This window comes from Anopheles stephensi, chromosome 3 (assembly GCF_013141755.1).
Source record: "Anopheles stephensi strain Indian chromosome 3, UCI_ANSTEP_V1.0, whole genome shotgun sequence".
Taxonomy (NCBI): domain Eukaryota; kingdom Metazoa; phylum Arthropoda; class Insecta; order Diptera; family Culicidae; genus Anopheles; species Anopheles stephensi.
Genome location: NC_050203.1, coordinates 18,583,167 through 18,600,803, shown reverse-complemented (window position 1 = coordinate 18,600,803; position 17,637 = coordinate 18,583,167). Strand labels below are relative to the sequence as shown.

The window sequence follows — 17,637 nt, the reverse complement described above, 5'->3', positions numbered from 1 at the left end:
TAGAACCATTTGCTGCCAACAACTTCCAACAATTACTTCCACCCATCAAAATGCAATCAACGGCCAGAGCGTCCAGATCTAAAACCAACCGTTCCGGCCTCATCCTGTTGATACGGTAAGATTAGCAAAACCTCAAACTTGCCCACTAAAAAAAAAAGTAAGAAAGATAATCATCACTATCGCTCACCGCCCTAGTGCATTCCAATGAGCTGTGCAATTGCAAACCCCCCCGAAAAAAAAAAACGAAGCGTCCGGACACTGACCGTGCCGTCCGTTCCGGCAGGATCGTTTGCTGTGCCACTTTTGCCACCAGTCTTTTGCGCACACGATTGAGGTGGTCGACGAACCCGAAGACGAGTCCGTTGTGTCCTGATGTGCCGTCCAGTATGCAGTTAAGGGTGGAAGAAGAAATCTTGCCCCCGTCCCCGACCGACTGCCGATGTAGCCATAAATCAGGCGTAAAAGGCCTCCTTTTTTCGGTAATTGTTTATTATTTTCGAGAATAATTAATATTTCGCCCAAGCGCAATCTGACAGCGTACGCACCGACCGCCTGGTTGCGGGTTTTCTGGGTGGCTTTTTTTCGTTGTTGATGCATTTTTGGCCTGTTGTTGTACATGTATCTTCTTACCGGTGTTTTGCATGCGGTGAAGGATCGATGTTCAGCGTTGTTTGTAGAGTATTTGGCATCGTATGTCATGTGCAGTTGAGAGAGAGAAATTAATTTCCGCGACAGAGATTGATGGTGGTGCATCTTGCGCCGAGGAACCCATCGCGGGTTTAAGCAAATTAGGCAACGCTGGAAAAACGAAGGATCGTTTTTGGTGTAGTTGTTGCTGAACTGTTTCGCTTGTTGCTGTTACTCCTATGGACCGCGTTTTGGAATAATGTAACGACACAGAACTGCACAACATTTGTCTGTGTCCCGGTGCGGACATATCCGTGCGAGGGATAATAAGCAGCACGTCTGAAGGGGCGAAGATGTTTTAATTTGCTTCCCTTTTTTGCGCCGGTCTCGTCTACAATAAATGTGACCGCAGGAAGATGGGACCAATTGAAGCCATGGCATTTTTGTGTCGGCTTCTTGACAAAGCAAAATGGCTCGTGTAAAACGCAGCGAAAGCCTACAACAACTACACCATGTCCACGTTGTTCGTCAAATGTAATTTTAAGAAAGCCTTTTCACTGTCTTTATTGTAAAGGAGGAATACAAAAAACAAACCCCGTCATCCCTTAATGATAATGACAATTATAAATGGCCAAGGCTGGGGGCTTTTTTTCCTATTCTATTCATTTAACAGTTGTTTTCAAGTCACAATTTCTCCGTTTTTTATCCAGTGACGATGGTTAAACTGTCCGTATCGCTGCTTTCGTCAGTGCATCAGCGTACCTTCGCACTCACCGCTCACATCATCATCGCCATCGCCATCATCATCATAATGCCTCAGGGTTGTCGGGATCTCGGCTGTCCCGGAGTGCAGTCTGGTCCCCGGGCTGGACGCATAGTGCACCGGTGCGATGTGTTTATTTATCGCCGGGATGAACGAGCGAGTAATAAAAATCACATAAAACCGAGTCAACCTTATTAAATGGTTTTCATCGAGGTCATTAGGCAACGATCGTCGCGTGGTTGGAATGAAGTAAGCGAAAAAAGGAAGGAAGGAAGAGCACAGAAATATGTCGCAGAAAAGGCCAAGGACCAGACAGTGGAGAGGCGGGTTGGCTGGACAGGCCAGCGCAGGAGGACGTTGAACGGGGCAGCACCATTTCCATTCTGTGACCCCGTTTGGTCAGTTAACCGTCGTATTAAATTGAAACGAGAAGCCACTCCGGATGACAGTTGTGGTGTGGTTTCGTGTTTTTTTTTTTTTGTTTTTCTTTCATTTAATTAATTTAGAACCTTTTGGGGTTGATTTTATTGATTGAGGCGACGCAGAGAGAGAGAAAGAGACAGTGAACAATTTACCAAATTTAGATTGACTGTTAAAAACAGATTTATATTTAACATTTTAAATTCACGTCCTGGCAAGATGGACCTATAATGATCATTACGTAGAAATAATATGTAAAGATAAGGCAACCCATAAGAAAGGTGTCTCCATGTTAAAAGCAATGTCCCGTTCGAGATGTACGACAACAACACAATGGCTAGCATTGTAATCTGAAATCATCCAGAAAACTTATCACAAAAGCTCAGCAAAATTAGTTCGTAACTGCACCAGTTGCTATCACTAACGGTTAGCTATAGAATCCCACCCAGACTGTCTCAATTATAAGTATCTTAAGCCTACGGAGCGTGAAAAGGCAGGCCAAGGCAGCTCTAAACTTTACCAAAATAGTATGATTTTAAAGCTGGCGAACAAACTTTGGGGCGGTCCGGTGGCCGAGGCGACAGCGGCGCCGGTCTTCACACGGCTGGGCCGGGGTTCTAATCCCATCCAGACCGCTGGATGACTACTGACCGCTGGCTGACTACTTTACTACGGGTAGAATTGAGTCACAGAAAGCCATAAATAGCAGGCCGAGACCTTTCGAGGTTGTAGTGCCAAGGAAGAAGAAAAACAAACGCTGAGCTAATCGTGGACAATGATAAGTCAAAAATTAATGACAATTCCTTAAAACAATTTCATCGAGAGAGTTTTTGTAGACAATGTCAACAATTTCATCCCTTCAATAAGGCACGTTTTTATTAGAATAGTACATCCCTTGTATTTTATTGCCTTAACTTTAAACCGCTTGGTTTCCATTATGTTAAAAAGTCTTTACTTAAAATTCATCCAAACTATAATTCGTTTCATAGACGAAAATCTATTCCTACATAATCACACAATGGTTGATCACACAACTCTTATATTAGGTACGAAGGACTGGCCTTCCAGCTACGGGGAAGCTCGAGTCATAGGCAGGCCAAGACCTTTCGAGGTTGTAGCGTCATATAAGCAAAATTCGGAATACCTCAGTTCTATTAGAGCAGAAACTATTTTCTTGATTCTATCCAAATGCAGATTAATATTTTATCTTATCTACGAAGACATCAAAAATGAAAAGTCTGAAGTCTTCAATCGTCCTTTATTGGTAATATGTAGAACTCATATTTAATCAGTTTGACGTGTAATAGAGCACAGTTAGTTAAGTGTTGTTAAAAATGAAATAATTAAATTGAATTGCAAACCATGTAGCATGAAAGCATGAAACCAATCTCTTCTCTTCTTCTCTTCGAGATATGAAAATGACTCAAAGGAATTTTGCCTTTCGACGCATTCGGAATGCTTTTCCGAAACCAAAAAAAAACAAACGATCCATTAATCCATTTTTGTGATTCATCACGCTGTCTCGGTCCGTAATACTTCTATCGAACCCGAAACCCGTATCCCCGTGTGTGTGTCCAGAGTGTCCAGAGAATAATTGAGAATGGAAAAAAACAACCACCCCTCCAAAAAAAAAGAGCGTAAGGGTTGGGTATCATGTTAGCGAAAAAAGCTACGGTCGGGTGTGCCTGGTAGACAAAAATGCAGCCCAAAACGTACGCGCCAAAGATCGGAACGGTTTCCATAATTAATCGATCATTTAGAGCTGAAATTTATGAACCAAACAAGCCAAACCCAACCATCCGACGACTATCCGTCGACCCCGGTGTGTGTGTGTGTGCGATTTTTTCTCTCGTTGCCCTGTGGCACGTATGAAGGCGAGACACCAACAACACCCGGGACACTGGTTGTCCAAGATGCAACCCTAGCGCAGAGCAGAGCATAAATTTCCAGACGACATTTATTTTGCTCACTTTTTTTTGGGTGGGTTTGAATATTCTTTGTCTTTGGTGATTTTTTTTTTCTCTTTTTTGAGGGGGTACATTTTCGCTTTCTTTTGTCTTGCATTTTGACACTTGTCGTTGGGTTGCGTTTTCGGTGTCGGTAAGTGCAGTAACCCGTGAACAATTTTTGTAATAAAGGGGGAAGAAAAGAAACTTTAAACTCTTCAAATCGAAATCATAAATAGTGAGGAATATTTCGTTTAAATAATTTGAAATGAAAAATAGATTTATATTAAATTTAAATTTGATGAATCATCTACCATTGAATGATGCTCGCTGCAAAATTACAAATCGTAAAACCAAATCGAATTACATAAAAAATAAAGAAAAAACTCACTACCAGACGTCCGTTCACCGTGACTTGACACACACACACACGTCGCGCTATTATTCTCTTCTTACGGAGCAGATTTTTGTAATATTATTTCATTTAACCCGTTTTTCGTTCGGTCTGCTGATCAACCCGCCTGTCGCACCATGACGGATGTCTGGAAGGTTTTTTTTTGTTGGCACCTCAAAAGTCAGTCCGAATGCCTTTTTTTGCTTCTCTTCTCCCATTTCGTTGAGCCGTCTTTCGATTTTTGGACACCCCAACCATGCAAAGGGGAGGTACCTCGAGCGCGCACACACGTCGAGCTCCAATTCAAACCGTTCGCTGTCGCATTTGGATGATCATCAGTCATTTAATTGACCTATTGGAAGCTTCGCTGCCTTTTATGCTGCGCGCCCGACCGTACACTGCTGATCTGCATATTAAAACCGCATGCATCATCCATCACTGACAGCGGGATGTTAATCAAAAAATATATATATATTTTGTGCACTGGAGAATGGTGCACGGAATATTTCGGGGGCAGGAAGCAGCCAACGAGAAGAACGGTGTCTCGCGTTGTTTGGGTTTTTCGTTTTGCCTTAAGATCGATTTAATTCGGCTGCAGGGTTTATTAATTAACTGCAAAGAGTCACTACCGAATGAAAAATGATGCATCGGTATTGTTTTCTAATTTTAGTTTGCATTTGCTTTGCTTATCATCATTTTTTAGTATCCCACCAAAAAGAAACAGAAGGAGAATTAATTATTCTGTTGATTAATAATAGAAAAGACTTAAACAAAACTTTACCCATAAGCATGATGTTTCTTCCGTAATGATCTGTCTGCATACACTTCAAATTAAAAACGAGTAATAAACAAACAAAGAGCTAAAATTATAAAATCCATCCAGCACAATACGACTCATTCCTGCCTCATGGGTAAGGAAACGATGGCGATAAAATACTTGCTCCCAGTGGTGCATTCGCCAAGCAAAAGGGGGAATAAAACCCTAAGTCGTAAATTAAAACAACTTTTATTTTTCCTTTCCGTTTTGTAAAGTTGATGTGTGCAGGAAACAACAATGACTGTCCACACTTTATCAGCTCCAAAATAAGTACATCTCAAGCAGAAAGTGCATCCTGAAAAATTGCCCAGACACGATATGACAAATCGTTGGTTTTCCCTTATTATTTCCGAAGGACACATATTGAACTCCGCCAAAAAACACACACACAAACACTCTCTGTCAAACGCTCTTTAGCACGGATCAAAGAAAGCCACCCTCGCTTGGGGGAAAAGTAATAAAAATTCCCAAATTGTTGCACGACCGTGTGGCGCACCGTCATGATCAAAGGTAAGCAGCGCCGGTTGTATGCATCATCGAACAGCACCAAAGAAGCGAACTCATCCTTTCGGCCATACAGACCAAAAGGGGGGGAGGGGAGAGAGAGAAACGGGACTGCACCGCCCTACAACCCCCTTTTCAACCACGCGCAGACCCAGGCGCTTGGAAGCGTGAAAATGCATGCATGCTTTCGGTCGCTTTTTATGAAGTCTAGTCCCTGTCTAGACTGGCTCCCAACTCCACTCGACAAACCTCTGCACTCGAAACAGTGGCGAGCACACACACACACACGATGCCAGTGGCGGGACCAAATGTGCGACCACTTGTGTCGTTTGTCGCATTCGAGAACCGGCGAGCAAACGACACGTGGCTGCAACCGAGGTGACCGATCTCGACCCACCCATTTCAATCGACGAAGGAAGGTAACCGAGCTACATGCAAACGAAATCGAGCATCGGGCAGCTAACAAATGCCGATAATGGGGTACAGTCCCAGCCTCTTAAACACGAGCTTTTTGGAACGCTTACTGAGCTCCGCTACGGTGAGCAAAAGGGTAACAAGGTACCTTCTTATCGTTCGCTTAAGCTTCACAGGACACCTGTACGATACAGCACCGCAGCCGTAGAATTAGCCTTCCCCCCTTGTCGGGTGTTCCAATAAATTCAATTTCATTTTCCGAATGCCCGATAACCGGAGGTCGTCCGAATCCCCGGTTTGACAATACGTAAAGGAAAAAGGACCGCAAGAGCACCAAGTCCCGCGGGAGAACTTTGGGTGCGAATTTGGCGTGCCCGGGCAGCGGATTACAGTGATTGACTGTCTGAGCTGAGCGAAAGCTGGGCGCGAGTGACCTGTAAGAGGATAACGCTTCAAGTGGCACGTACCGGGGGCTACTTAGAAGGGCCACGCTGCGCCACACCGGGCGAAAGGAAACGGATTAGCCGTTCCTTGCGCTGCGAGCCGTGCACTCTTGATTCCTTGCCGCACCGATCGTAATCAGACGCAACCGGAAGGGATTTCGCTGTAATCTCGAGGGAATTGTTTTCGGAGAAATTTGCCAATGCCAATGGTGGATAAGTCATTCGTAACATTTGCTAACAAGTTTATTAGCGTGCCGGGTCCGGGGGACTGAGAGTTAACTGTCATTCAGCAAGCGTTGGTTGGAAGTTTCCAAATTGATGTAGCAACGGCCGTTTATACCTTAAGCATTACATTGCCTACTTTTAGGCTGAATGATTTTTGAAACAGTTGGCAAATTTATCGCTATTTTTATAAAATGTTTATTATCAGTTAAAATCAAAGTAAAACATTTAACAAATGTCAGATCCGTAGAAGTAAATTTACCATTTTCGAAAATTATTTTATGATAAAGTAACACAAAGCTTTATTGAAGTTTTACCAAAGGAAGGCCCTTTGGTGTTTCAATTGGATGTTCCTGTGTCATAGCAATATCCCAAGAATCGTGTCAAATGTATGCAGATAAAATTTTGATAAACTATCAGATTATTTGAAGCAGATATTTTTGACGGAACTACAATTGAAGGTTTCCATTTTGAAGATCGTACTGCGAGTGTTTACCATGCGCCAAGGAGTTGAACGCAAGACTGACTAGCCAGCTAAGGAGTAAAATCAATTCACAGAAAGGCAGACATTGCATTCCCAGACTTTCTGAGATTGTTGTGGCAAAGAAGAAGAGAATAAACTATTGACGCACTTTACAAGACACAGGCTCAATGATCGACTGTCCAGGGTTTTCATGAAGATAGACTAAAATATTTAAGGAAGGTCATATTCTGCCCACTGTTTTGTAGCCATCAAATGAAGCATAAATTCAAGAGGAAATTTGATTGCAACGCCCAGTCAGAACATCCTTCTTAACCATAAAGAGTACTAGATTTACTCGTAAAATGCTGTTCGTTGTTCAAGCCTTAGACTCCATGTCAATTAATTCAGAGACTCTATGGCCGTCCATGCTCCATTAATTCATGATGAGCAAGTGAAGATGCTTGTGGAGTATCAGTATCAAAAGACTGAGGCTGAGTTGTGGCAAGACTCTCAACTGATATGTACAGCGAACATTTAAATTTGTAGGCCAAACCTTTATCAGAGATCTTTTTGAAATCATTCTGTTACCCAGGATAGAGAGACAACTGACCCTTCCTCCGAGCTTAAAATATCGAACATTTATTTTAAGTACAATCATACCTCAGGCCCCAGTTAACTGTAACATAATAGCGTGTTGTGAAAGTGATTTTTCTTGAAGTTAGTAGAAAAAATAGGGTGGCGATGATAACGGGGCCGGACTTCCCACGGCAGGACCGTGGTTCAAACCTCATCCAGACCCTTACGCAGAGCTACAATTTGGCCAATAAAACTAAAATTAATTCAATAAAACAATAATCTCATGAACGCATTATACATTTATTCTAAATAGAATCTTTCTTTCATTACCTCGAAACAAGATTACTGAATTTTATGCTTTCACTTTTTGTTTCCAAAGCAAGACAACCCCCACACAACTCATATTCGATTTTATGCACATTCTTACTCCAATCACTTTTTTCCTCCAACAAAAAAAAAACTTTCCAATAAAAAGATCATGCACGTGCTTTAACACCCCCCCTCAGCATCCATCGCACCGTAACAAGTGTTTATTCATCGCGTTTCTCAACTCGCGGGTGTACTGAACTCGGCAAACCGAAATCCCGCGGGTAATTTCATCGCCGTACCGTCGCATAACCATCGCTAATAAAATTCGCAATTTCATTTGCCTTCCAAACAGCGTTTTACAATTCGCAGGCACGCCCGAAAATGCAAAAAACCACAACGAGCAACAACAATCATCAAATCGTATAAAATACGACTCACTCGCGCTTCATCCACTTCCAGCGCCCGGTTGGATGATCGCTTTTTTGGGACCGATCACGATGCAGGACAGGACAGGGCTACACGGGGGTATCGAAGCGCATAAAATTTTATTCCACGAACGTCAGCGGTGCGAATTTTGGTTCATATTTCGATCGCAGACGGTTCGCCGTCGCGAATAAGATATCAGTACGCCGGCAATCCTTGGCCGCGTCAGGTTCGATTCGCTGTCCCGTGCACGGACGAATGAATCGGCTGGCCGATGTCGAACGAATAGGAATGTACATACACGCTGTTGGGCAGGTTATTGCATGAAATTGGAAATGTGAGATATTTACGCCCTCGTCCAACCTACCAAGGGCGTCAAAAACAAAAAGTTGAGGCGAAGAAAACAAAAACCACAAAACACAGCTGAAACTTAAGGATCGATTGCAAATGGCCAATCAGCTGGTATTGCCAAGGAGATTGCCGGCTGTGGCAAGTAGCGGGTAGCGAGTAGATCGCACGGGAGGGTCTTCTACAGCCGAAAACTTCGGTCCGAACAAGAAACGCTTGATTTATAAACTCATAATTTTGCATAAATTATGAAGCACAAACTGTTGCCAAATTTAATCCCATTTGCTTATGTTCTCGGGTGGTGGTTGTCGGGTATAAAGTTTTTTTTAGATAAAGCTCAACCGCCGAGTCTCCTCCAAAAACACACACACAATAATCCAAAACACACCTCACAGCAAATGAGATCGGTTGTTTTTTGGGCGGGGGGGCTATTGCATGCCAGGGACAACTAGGGTTTGGCGAGGACTCCGGAATGCAGAAGCTCGCGCTGAAGTTCGCGACCACAGGCCACAGACACAGACAGGCTGGCAGGCGAACTTTACCACCAAACCTTGTTCCGAAAACTTTCGAGACTGTCTCGCTCGTTCTCCACTCCACTCCAAGTGGTGCCAGGGAACGAGCGAGCGAGAGAGAGAGAGAGAGAGAGAGAGTGAGAGAGGAGTGAATTGTAAAAAGCGTCTGCAATAACGACCACCACAACCACCACGCGTCGGGGTCTCATCTGGCCCTTCGAGCCGGGTTCTCGAACCAGCCGACTTATCTGCCGTTCATCCTTGTTTTGCTCACCCCACCGCCATAATCACTCCGATCTATCCGACACGTGTCTCATTCCAACGCTGGCACACAACAACAACAGCAACCAAAAAAAAAAAAAAAACCCGGCCACAAATAAAAAACCACCAACGATATGTGACTTCTAATATAAACTGACGCTTTTTATTTGACACTGCACTCGGCTCGGTGGTTTCGGTACGAATATCGCAGTAAAGCAGCAGAAAAAAAGGTATCGGGCGCAAATATTCTGCCACGAGGTGCATGTGGCTCGGTACTGGATGAATCCTGGACGAATTGGGATGAAACTTTTTCGACTTACTCACATTTCAGTCTGACCGCAGATGTTCGTCGGTGGGGTGATGGTGAGTAATATTTCCTGGCCGAAGTGTAAGCGACTGAGTCCAGTTGGTTGGGTGGTGATGGAGCTTTACGGGGGGGTTTTTTCTGTCATACTAACTCATTCATATCAATTGGTTTAGTTTATCTAAAGATCATCAGGGTATGTTGTTTATGAAGTAGCTTATTTAAAGGATGTGTATTGTAGCTAGGGATTCATCATGTTGGTGATAAAATATGTAAAATATGAATGAGAAACAACCCCAACGGTATTAAAGTTGAACGTCACTCTTATATTTTTTCTATGTATTACATCTCCTTGAACTCGAAAACCATTTACGTTCGAGGAGATCTAGAGGTTGTCCGTGATTGTATGAGCTCTTTAACTCCTCACTTGGGCAACTTATATCTGAAATTATCTTGCTGTTAGCTAATTTTCAAATGCAAGTTAACTACAACTTCAAGAATTCGGAAATTTAAAATCCTCAGTCTACTGATTCATTTTGAAAACAGGGACTCTGGTCGAAAGATTAGCTGCATTTGATTGTTGAGCTGATTGGAACATTATCAAGTATAATTCCTAGCAGCAACAGCCCTCGGTATCGACACAATCTAAAATCTCGGAGGTTCATGTTGATGACCAAAAAGCATGTTAAGGGCGGAGTTGTCCGGTGTCATTCTCATGACATTACCAGCCCACCAAAGTCTGAGGAGCCTAATTCGCTGGACGATGGTGAGATCACCGTACAGTTCGTAGAACTCGCGAAAGTAGCCGCTCCTCCATTGTCTTAACCACACATACGGGTTCAACGACACAACCTAACCACAAAAACTCTTCTGAACATCTTGCTCTCGAACGCAACTAAAAACGTTTCTTCAGTTTTGGACGGAGTCTATGTCTCAGAGGCCTATTTGAGTACTGGAAATAAGTCATATCAATACAAGTAATAGGACTCACATCTTACACGTACTGCATGTTCTTTGTACAAACTTACGAACTTTAAAATTGATTAAAGGATCGCAAATATGTATCTTTCCGTTTCACCATCAATGCTTTCCTGAGCATTTTTTCAAATACAGTTTCATTTAAAATCTTTTAAGCAATTGCCTACAGCTTTGAAACCCCAATAAATATTCCACTGCGCATCGTACGGGCCTGAAAACTGATCACACTGTATCGAATCGTTTTACTTTATCCCGTGTATTCGTATTCAATGAACAGTTTGATATACTACACTTGCGCCCCGAGCACCATGTCACCCGTGGCATAAAATCTCTCGCAAGTACATTTCAAAAAGCCAACTGCAGCTTCATAGATACGCTCGTCGCCGTCAAATTATAATCCCCAGTTCCAGGTCTTTAATCACTTTCGCGGATTCTTTCGCCGTGCTTCCGGACGTTACGTATGCATTGGCATGCAAATAAATCAGCTTTACGCCGGATTAAATCGGACACTGTGCAAACCGGGAGCTCGCGAATGTGCACGCTCGGGGACACCAAACACAGCCAATCAAAAAAGTGCAATCCCAGAAATAGGGAACGCAAATCTTGGATGGGATTCAAACCGAACCAAACGACGGGCGCGAAAAAAAAACGACTGTACCTTGTACACCTTTTTTCTCCATCTCTCTCGCTGCTGGTCCCTTTGAGTGATTCACAAATCCTGGCAACTGTTGTTCGAGATAATTCCCACCTTGCGCACGGTGCTCACGGACTGCACACAATGTTGCATTTTACTGACGTCCCGTAGGCGATGGTTCGTTCCGTACCGTACCCCCAGTACCACTCGCTATCAGAAATGCAAAATACGATTTCATTCAGCGAGCGAGGATTTATCCTGCACATTCCTCGCACAGGCAACAAAGTAGCCGAGACTGCATGGACGAATGCACCGATGGGATTTACTGGACTTCAATGGAGGAAGCAACATAAAAAAGGATATCTAGTCAGTTCATTATTGCTTGCGGACGGTGCGAGAGCACGGCACAAAATAATGCTGACAGGGATGGATGGACGTTGCTGTGCTGTAAAGACGCTACAAACAGAGTTACACAGTGAGGATTGAATTTTTCTGTTCTTTCCAGATTTTGGACAAGTTTTTAAGAGTTGGTAACTATCAATCACTCATTGCCCTCTTCTGCAGGAAATCGTAGTCTTGTTTGTGGTTTGTTGGACGTTAGAGGACCTTTGCTATAAACTAGTCTTCCTTTTTGGCCTAAAGTCCTCAATGTCTCTTCATGCGGTTCAGATTTTCTAATGATCTCCTGGTATAATATTAAAGAACACATATGTTTCACACATAACACATAACACATAAGTACAGAGAGATCTTATAGCCATTGAAGCCCATAGTATGAGACAATGGTTTCCAACATCTTTTCCATTGTTTGTAGGGTTCTTGTGATCTTCTTAGTAGGAGATGATACTCTATTAAACTATAAGGCTCTTTTCAATTTTCTGCATACGGTTCTCTTGGACTGGCGACTGCCAGGAATCTGAAATCTGTTCAGAGTTCTCGTTCTTTTATAAAGAAGCCATTGCTATGGACGACGGTCAGTGAGGATAGAGCCTAGCCTTCGTCAGTATTTTGGCCATTGTGGACTTCCCAAGCATTGCTGATGCTGACTCACAACCAAAGACGACGCGCAAAAGTGATTTCAAATTTCATGACATTTTGAACACAGTTTATCTCGCGTATATTAAAGCAATTTCCACTAAAGCAACATCACTTTAGTCTTTTACGACACTAAAACCATCATCGCCCATCGCAACGCCATCAAAAACCACCTTTATCGGTGTGGTTGGCACCGTCGCTTCTTTTTTGTTTGCAGTGGATCCTCCCGCCATTGCATTGTTGTGTCATAACTTAACCGAATGCAGATGTCTGGCTCCCTCCGTATCTCGTCGGTCGTGCCATTAAACGGCGGCTAATTGTTGCTGCCAATGCACCATAACCGTTACTCAGCCGAATGCTTCCCGCACGCCCGTTCGCGCCGTTTTGTCAGCTTCGAACGCCGCTGAACTCTCGCTCCGATGCAGTACTATCAATCGCTGTGAAAGCTTTATGGGACCTTCCTGACCATCCAGACCGGAGAACCAATGTGCATGTGATCGTTTCGCGCTGGCTCATCTGCCTGGACCGCGTCAACGCCGCTGCTGTCACTTTCGCTACTGTCAATCTGAAGTTTCGAACGACCAGCGCACACCGCGTCAACCGGGCGGGCACGAGTCAACTGGGCTGGGTTACAAGCAACCTTCTCCGTCCACCGACGGGGCAGACAGATGGCAAAGGTCGTAATTATTTTTTCATGCCAAATTTCAGCGTCATTTTATGGCCGTTAATACACGTACACCGGACCTGTATGTACACACACACAACAAAAAAATGCTCGGTCACTAACCGTCCGTTGCAGTTTCACACTTTACGCCGTTTAAACTCATTTGCAGCACATAACGTCATCATGCAATTTTATATTCATTTTTCGAGACTGTGTTGTGTGGCCAGCGGGGTTTTTTGTTTTGCTACTTTTTGTTTTCGTTCTTGTTTACTGTAGTCGTCGTTTTACCGGTTCGTATATGTACATGTTAATTCCGTTACTATCCCCTTGCGAAGGGATGGGTTGTGTCGCTGCTTCCACCGTACGGTGGTGTATCTCAGTTTTTGTGTGTTTTATTTTTCCTTCCAAAGCACTCGTTTTTACGAACCTTTAACGACCACCGTTCGAAGACACGGCGACACTTACCAGCAGCAGCACGGGCCTATTACTTTCCCGGTCAGACATTTTACGATTTTTACACACCGCCCGTCTGGTCACGCCGTCGCACGGTACACGTTTAAATATGAATTATAGACTGGCAATTTTATGTGTCTGTACGTGTGTTTTTCATTTTTTGTTGTTGTATGTGTGTCCTTATTCCGGATGCAATGGAACACAGCTGTACTGCTGCACTGTGTTACCATGTTGCACCGTTCTCAGCATCCTTGGAGGCGCTTATCGGCGCCGGCTAATGGAATGCCGATGCAAAATCCTCCCCCGGTGTTGCATTTGTCTAAGCGTAAATCTTTGCGATAAACCTCACCCACGGGGATGGCACCCCATAGCATCGCATCGGTTACACGAGCCATATCGTACTGGGTCACCCGTTGCGCTGGTCCTGCGGGGACCGAGCCGGGCAATATTTGCACGTAGCGACGATTGCACACCATCCGGTGCACACCGATAATTACCGAGCCGGCCGGAGCCAGGATAAATCGTTCGACAGTGAGCATTAATTTAAGTCTGAAACTGTACCCCCGTAAGCAAACAGGGCTATTTGGAACAGGACCACACAGCATGGTGCAGCAGAGAGATGGAGAGGTTGGAGTTAAATTAAAATTGCACTCGCTGTGTGCTCCCACCTGATGTTCGTGGGAATAGTTTGGGGTAGTGTTTTGCAACTACGTTCCGACGGACGGGTTGTAGTAGAGTGTGGTGGGATGTGGTGAAGTCTAGGCTAATCGGAGACATTCGTTCTGCTATTGCATAAGAGCAGTCATGTTAAACTATCGAGAAGAAACGGGAACTGTCTTTGCGGGCCGATAGTAGAATCGGATTCGGTTGGACTTTCATAACACGTTTGAAGATGAAGTTGAAGTTTTACAAGTGACTGGACAGACATTTTTCGGTCCAATCTTTGTTGAAACAGAAAGAAATTCCTCTCCACTTCAAAATATCTGCCGAACGAAGCTAGGATTATATGCCAATACTGTACTGTTCCACATGCGGCTCTGACCTGGACCCAGTCCAAAATTAACGAAACCCTCTTACCCGCGCTCGTGAGGAAGAGTCACATAAGGATTTTTGCAATGGAAGAGCTTAACGAGCTCTACGAACAAAATAAACTCACCAGGCTCCAGGATGAGATGGTCACATCATAAGAATGACACCGGACAACCAATCCAGTAAAGACTTTCTAAAACGTCCACATGGACAGGCCCAGATTGAGATGGTGTGATGGTATTGATGAGTCTGCCAGAATGGTAGGCATCGAGGATTATTGCAGTATGCCAAGACCGCACAGCGGTTGTAGTGTTTGATCAGTAAGTAAATAATTAAGCAGTATCTTGGGGGAAGCTTCATTCTTTTTTAATAATAAAAAAAAACTAAAAACATAACCAGATCGCAGAAATAATATTCTTCTTTATCGTGTGAAATGAGAAAGAGTAAAAAAATGATTAAAATTAAGGACACAAATCATACTAATATTCGCGTATTTAACTTCACTTATCGTAAGTGCCTCGATGGCCGTTCTTTTCCGCTAATAAACACAGAAACTACAACTAACAATTAAATTTAACTGCACAACACTGAAACGATCTAATCTGCTTTGCCTTCTATGGCCCATCTACCATAATAATAGAACATACTAAAGCAACACACCACAGAGCAAGAGCGCCAACAGCAAAAAGTCCGGAGAGATACAATAAGCTACTGATGGCTTTCAAATCGGACACCCCACAATAAACTTAATCAAGTCGCATTCGGAATATCATCTCCAAGCCCCAAAACCCGGGTGCAAGCATCGTACCATGGTCCGAGAGAACGAGAGCGAGAGAGAGAGATAGTTTGTGCATAAATTTGCAAGTCAACGAAACGAAAATGATGAGCCACCTTCTTCTGAGTTCTGGGGGTTTTCTTTCCATTGCTTCTTCCCTGCAGACACACCCTCAATGGGTCGCGTTTTTGCTGGTCTAAAATGGAGCTATGGAGCCGTTCACGCGCCAAATATCAGCACCAGCATCTATGCCTGATGGACGGCTCGGCTCCCCTTTCAGCATGATGTATATGTGGGCTGTGAGAAACGAAGATCGCCATGCGCTATCAGTGCTCGGCAATCGAAACACTGCCGTCCATTCATTCATTGCCGGATCTTCGCCCCGCACTGGTGAGCTATCAATTGACTTCTATCTGTTATGCAAATGCCGGACGGTTATGCTGGTGTGCTATGTCGCCTATCGCCGTCGCTGGTGGTGTTGGCGAGGTGAGCGAAGAAGCAAAACACCTCAAAAGCATGGGGGCGGTTCCTGCTCGCCTCGTAGGTCAGTTATTTTAGATCAAAACTTGTGGACTTCGGAGGTTGCAGCATACGCGTTGATAACCTCCAGTGCTCTAGGTATCGTCCACCGAATTCAGTTGCCATCGAAACGTGCCCGCTGCAATGGCGAGTTACTTGCCCGGTACAACCCAGATCTAGGTCGTGCAAAGTCCGACGAAAAGTCTCGCGACATTGGCATCAACCCGGGCGCGAGCAAAATGCTCATCCTTCCATGCCAGCAATCAGTGCGTGTTATCAAGCTGATGCAGCAAACTTCAATCTAGCGGCAGCATCTACACCAAACAGAACCTCGGTTGCAATCGAAACGACCCTTGCCCGTTCAGCGCATAAATAAATAAAGTAGATACAAATTTGTTTATTTCGTGACCGTCGAGCATTAAGGGATGGACGGGCTAGGGTACGAAGGCCACATGCGCCATTTTTTTTTGTTGGAGTGTGAACGAACAAAACGAAAGAGTAAACCCTGCAACAGATGGGAATGACGGCCGAGAGCGACAGTAACGGTCAGCTCGTGATTGGTGAGCGAGAGTTCTGAAGACATCAAAGGTGGATGGATGGAGAAGCTTACCGATTCCAGCGATCCGATAGTGGATTGTCCGGACTTTTAAAAGCTGGAGCAGATCGAGTTGAGAGTGCAGCAAGGACAATCTGTTGCATGAGGTTCCTTGCCGTTAATTTAAGCATTCAGCATTTAAGATTGAAGTCCAGATTAATGTCCTTAAGATAGAGAACAACTCTAGCTTTCAAGCAAATAAATCTTGAAGGGAGATTAGCTGGACGCCTCAATGTCAGCGATTCTAAATTCTCTCCTAACTTTTTCCCATGATCTTTAAGCTAGCCTTGCCCAAAGTACATTAAATTTTCACCTTTTCATGCATAAAATCCCTCCTGAAGTTGATTTCCCTTTCACTCTTGACACGATGTTGAATGAACTGCTCAACCGTACCCGATTAGTCGCCCTTGGTTTAAAGCTCCAACCATACAACCACCGTCACAGCTAATGCTGCAACTCGCGACCGAAAGGTACACAGTACCAGTTGGGGCAACACAACCGAGCATCAATTTACCATTCAAATCTCGTTCATTTCCTTGCGAAAAAAAATGGCCGGAGGTCTCGGTGCTCATTACCATTTAACCATGAACCTTTGGCGGGAACCGATCGGAGTTGGATTCGAGCGCGAACGGAACGCTGTAGATGAATATGCAATATGCAGCCGTTATATGCTGGAACCCAGACAGACCTGCGGGAGATGCATCGAGGTGAATCCGGTTACAGAGATTGGCCACTCTCCGGGGAAACTTCGCACCTTTCGCTTGTCCCAAAAAAGTGAGGAGACACAGCAGAACACACAGTTCGAGCTTCTCCCTATCTCCAGTCTATTAATCCTGACGAACGGCAAAGGTCTGGAGCCTGTTTTGTCTCAGCTGGAGCTGCACTTCGATGGATTCCGGGTGTCCATTTCATAGCGTCCGAATCAATCCTCTCACCGAAATGGCACCGAAAACACACACAAGCGCTTATCTGAAACATTTAACCATCCGGCATGAATCCAACGTCCAGTGTGTGCATCGAAAACGCAGCCAATCATTATTCATCCCCCTCAGCCCGCGCGGCCCGTTCGCCGTCACCACTGTCTCGTGGCTGCTCGTTAATGAATAAAAACGGGGCGCAATGAAATCTTAACCCTATAAGAAATGGTTACGATCCTCAACCGTTATCCCGTCCGTTCCATCTTCCGCAGGCAGCGGCTTTTTTGTTTCG

General features: G+C 44.3%; 1 protein-coding gene across 1 annotated transcript in view; it reads right to left on the bottom strand.

Annotated features, from left to right (window-relative positions):
• LOC118510150 (serine-rich adhesin for platelets-like) overlaps nucleotides 1-17,637 on the bottom strand; it is a 137,343-nt gene that overhangs the window by 113,827 nt on the left and 5,879 nt on the right. The window lies entirely within an intron of this gene.